A 5000-nucleotide genomic window follows, 5' to 3' on the forward strand; every position below is an offset into this window, starting at 1 on the left:
TTAACCTAACCCGTATTGTCCCTTAACCTAACCCGTATTGTGCCTTAACCTAACCCGTATTGTGCCTTAACCTAACCCGTATTGTGCCTTAACCTAACCCGTATTGTGCCTTAACCTAACCCGTATTGTGCCTTAACCTAACCCACGTTGTGCCTTAACCTAACCCACGTTGTGCCTTAACCTAACCCACGTTGTGCCTTAACCTAACCCACGTTGTGCCTTAACCTAACCCACGTTGTGCCTTAACCTAACCCGTATTGTGCCTTAACCTAACCCGTATTGTGCCTTAACCTAACCCGTATTGTGCCTTAACCTAACCCGTATTGTGCCTTAACCTAACCCGTATTGTGCCTTAACCTAACCCGTATTGTGCCTTAACCTAACCCGTATTGTGCCTTAACCTAACCCGTATTGTGCCTTAACCTAACCCGTATTGTGCCTTAACCTAACCCACGTTGTGCCTTAACCTAACCCACGTTGTGCCTTAACCTAACCCACGTTGTGCCTTAACCTAACCCACGTTGTGCCTTAACCTAACCCACGTTGTGCCTTAACCTAACCCACGTTGTGCCTTAACCTAACCCACGTTGTGCCTTAACCTAACCCACGTTGTGCCTTAACCTAACCCACGTTGTGCCTTAACCTAACCCATATTGTGCCTTAACCTAACCCATATTGTGCCTTAACCTAACCCATATTGTGCCTTAACCTAACCCATATTGTGCCTTAACCTAACCCATATTGTGCCTTAACCTAACCCATATTGTGCCTTAACCTAACCCATATTGTGCCTTAACCTAACCCATATTGTGCCTTAACCTAACCCATATTGTGCCTTAACCTAACCCATATTGTGCCTTAACCTAACCCATATTGTGCCTTAACCTAACCCATATTGTGCCTTAACCTAACCCATATTGTGCCTTAACCTAACCCATATTGTGCCTTAACCTAACCCGTATTGTGCCTTAACCTAACCCGTATTGTGCCTTAACCTAACCCGTATTGTACCTTAACCTAACCCGTATTGTGCCTTAACCTAACCCGTATTGTGCCTTAACCTAACCCGTATTGTGCCTTAACCTAACCCGTATTGTGCCTTAACCTAACCCGTATTGTGCCTTAACCTAACCCGTATTGTGCCTTAACCTAACCCGTATTGTGCCTTAACCTAACCCGTATTGTGCCTTAACCTAACCCGTATTGTGCCTTAACCTAACCCGTATTGTGCCTTAACCTAACCCGTATTGTGCCTTAACCTAACCCGTATTGTGCCTTAACCTAACCCGTATTGTGCCTTAACCTAACCCACGTTGTGCCTTAACCTAACCCACGTTGTGCCTTAACCTAACCCACGTTGTGCCTTAACCTAACCCACGTTGTGCCTTAACCTAACCCACGTTGTGCCTTAACCTAACCCACGTTGTGCCTTAACCTAACCCACGTTGTGCCTTAACCTAACCCACGTTGTGCCTTAACCTAACCCACGTTGTGCCTTAACCTAACCCACGTTGTGCCTTAACCTAACCCACGTTGTGCCTTAACCTAACCCACATTGTGCCTTAACCTAACCCATATTGTGCCTTAACCTAACCCATATTGTGCCTTAACCTAACCCATATTGTGCCTTAACCTAACCCATATTGTGCCTTAACCTAACCCATATTGTGCCTTAACCTAACCCATATTGTGCCTTAACCTAACCCATATTGTGCCTTAACCTAACCCATATTGTGCCTTAACCTAACCCATATTGTGCCTTAACCTAACCCATATTGTGCCTTAACCTAACCCATATTGTGCCTTAACCTAACCCATATTGTGCCTTAACCTAACCCATATTGTGCCTTAACCTAACCCATATTGTGCCTTAACCTAACCCATATTGTGCCTTAACCTAACCCATATTGTGCCTTAACCTAACCCATATTGTGCCTTAACCTAACCCATATTGTGCCTTAACCTAACCCATATTGTGCCTTAACCTAACCCATATTGTGCCTTAACCTAACCCATATTGTGCCTTAACCTAACCCATATTGTGCCTTAACCTAACCCATATTGTGCCTTAACCTAACCCATATTGTGCCTTAACCTAACCCATATTGTGCCTTAACCTAACCCATATTGTGCCTTAACCTAACCCATATTGTGCCTTAACCTAACCCATATTGTGCCTTAACCTAACCTATATTGCGCCTTAACCTAACCCATGTTGCGCCTTAACCTAACCTATGTTGCGCCTTAACCTAACCTATGTTGCGCCTTAACCTAACCTACGTTGCGCCTTAACCTAACCTATATTGCGCCTTAACCTAACCTATATTGCGCCTTAACCTAACCTATATTGCGCCTTAACCTAACCTATATTGCGCCTTAACCTAACCTATATTGCGCCTTAACCTAACCTACGTTGCGCCTTAACCTAACCTACGTTGCGCCTTAACCTAACCCACGTTGCGCCTTAACCCAACCCACGTTGCGCCTTAACCCAACCCACGTTGCGCCTTAACCCAACCCACGTTGGGCCTTAACCCAACCCACGTTGCGCCTTAACCCAACCCACGTTGGGCCTTAACCCAACACACGTTGGGCCTTAACCCAACACACGTTGGGCCTTAACCCAACACACGTTGGGCCTTAACCCAACACACGTTGGGCCTTAACCCAACACACGTTGGGCCTTAACCCAACACACGTTGGGCCTTAACCCAACACACGTTGGGCCTTAACCCAACACACGTTGGGCCTTAACCCAACACACGTTGGGCCTTAACCCAACACACGTTGGGCCTTAACCCAACACACGTTGGGCCTTAACCCAACACACGTTGGGCCTTAACCCAACACACGTTGGGCCTTAACCCAACACACGTTGGGCCTTAACCCAACACACGTTGGGCCTTAACCCGCTCTGTAATTGTCATACGACGCGTTAAATTAGTGTAGTGTTGCCTAACTGCAACCCCCGCAATATAGTTTGCTACTCGCACTGCCTGGTCCCCAGTGTATCGCTTCATGTTAAACACCTTGCAGCGATACACTGTAATGTGGATGGCAGCAGGACGTACATGCTCAATGCCCTTCGCAGTTGTTCATTGGCATTCGCATGGCGAAGCACTTAGCCTACGCTGTGGTACGGCCTGTGTCAACTGTCCGCTGATGTTGTACGTCCAAATCACACACTGTACTGCACATTGGTCCTCATGTACTGAATGATACATCGTGGTACATGTGACCGTACAACGACTGCGCCAACAACGGCGAACCATGCGGTCCAACTGTTGTGCACTCAGCTATGTGTCGTCTCCCTATAAGAGCCGGATTGCAGTGTGGTATGCCCTGGATGGCGATCAGCATGAGCCGTCTGTTGATGTAGTGGCGCGTGTTGTCAGACGTAGTCGTCTCTTCTCACACACCGTGACAGCATGGTGCACTGCGTTCCACATCTGCGACATGCGACAGAGGCCGGTTGACAGTCGTTCGCGCAATGGACATCGCATACGTACGGGGGCCACCTTCCACGTGTTCGCGAAGCGTGCACATGTTGTTGCGTGTATGTGGGCAGACATAGTGTGTCGTGACACCTGACACAGGCATGCAACAATCGTTGAATTTGCAAATGGCGATGGACGTCTACGTTTGCTGGTGACGTTACGCAAATGAACAACTGGTAAACCGTTGTGGTGCGGTTGTTCTCGCTAGAGGTGAATCAGTGATGGCGACGATCGGTTGAGCTACCAACCGGTTGTTTCAGCGATACCCACCATGCCCACGAACGTGAATGGCATGTGGGTGTGAAGCGATACGCGGCGGTGGCTGGGTGGGACCGTCCCCGGCCGGTGAGGGGGGGCCTCCCGGCGTGCTGGCCGCGCGGTGCGTGGGCGCACGCGCTACAGCCGGCTGGTGGGGGCGGCCAGTGGCAGGCGCGCCGGCCGACGGAGGCGGCAGGCGGCGCAGCTGCGCGCCGGCGCACCCTGCACGCGGCGCCGTGCGGCCAAAGTAGGTCCTCGCGGGCCCGGTGCGAAGCGCGGTGGACATCTGCAGTGTGCTGGTCCGATTGAGGACTGTGTGCGCTGAGGATGCGCCGCCGCCCGGCGCTCGGCGCCGCGACGCCGTCTGCTGCTCGGTCGCCTCTGCGGTTCTCGCAGGTGGTTTGTATCGCAGCTGTGCGGACGTGTTGGCGCGTGCGCTGTGCTGGGAGAGTTCGCTTCGGCACCCAAGTGGGGCTTTTGTCCTTCTGTGGCGCTGGCGTTGGAGCTGCCGGCCACCGTAGGTGGCGCGTGTTGTCTCCCGCCGGCAATGCCACGACAGCACGCTCCCGGGCCTCTGTCGGCAGCGGCAAGCTCAGTTGGGAGCACGGGTGGTCGCACCTAAAGCGTCTACTCGCCAAACTCCGGGCGATTGCGCCTCTCTCGAACCCGACCAAGTACTTAGGACGGCGCTGCGCGCCGCCGGGACCTGAGAGGGTTTCGAGGTGTATCGTGCAGGGGAGCTCAGCCTCCTCCTGTTTGCAGAATAATTGAGCGGACGCTTGCGTGTTCGCGCGGGCCCGCGGGACACACTCCCGGGCGGCCGGCTGCTCAGCTCTAGTTGACGCAGCTCCCTGGTTGATCCTGCCAGTAGTCATATGCTTGTCTCAAAGATTAAGCCATGCATGTCTCAGTACAAGCCGCATTAAGGTGAAACCGCGAATGGCTCATTAAATCAGTTATGGTTCCTTAGATCGTACCCACGTTACTTGGATAACTGTGGTAATTCTAGAGCTAATACATGCAAACAGAGTCCCGACCAGAGATGGAAGGGACGCTTTTATTAGATCAAAACCAATCGGTCGGCTCGTCCGGTCCGTTTGCCTTGGTGACTCTGAATAACTTTGGGCTGATCGCACGGTCCTCGTACCGGCGACGCATCTTTCAAATGTCTGCCTTATCAACTGTCGATGGTAGGTTCTGCGCCTACCATGGTTGTAACGGGTAACGGGGAATCAGGGTTCGATT

At 51.4% G+C, this 5000-nt stretch overlaps 1 non-coding gene across 1 annotated transcript in view; it reads left to right on the plus strand.

Annotated features, from left to right (window-relative positions):
• The first annotated feature begins 4603 nt into the window (after positions 1–4603).
• LOC124563735 overlaps positions 4604–5000 on the plus strand; it is a 1910-nt gene continuing 1513 nt past the window's right edge. The window contains exon 1 of the ribosomal RNA XR_006970286.1: positions 4604–5000. This exon is cut by the window's right edge and continues 1513 nt beyond it. This is a non-coding gene — a ribosomal RNA (small subunit ribosomal RNA).

Source organism: Schistocerca americana, unplaced genomic scaffold (genome assembly GCF_021461395.2).
Source record: "Schistocerca americana isolate TAMUIC-IGC-003095 unplaced genomic scaffold, iqSchAmer2.1 HiC_scaffold_124, whole genome shotgun sequence".
NCBI classification, from domain to species: domain Eukaryota; kingdom Metazoa; phylum Arthropoda; class Insecta; order Orthoptera; family Acrididae; genus Schistocerca; species Schistocerca americana.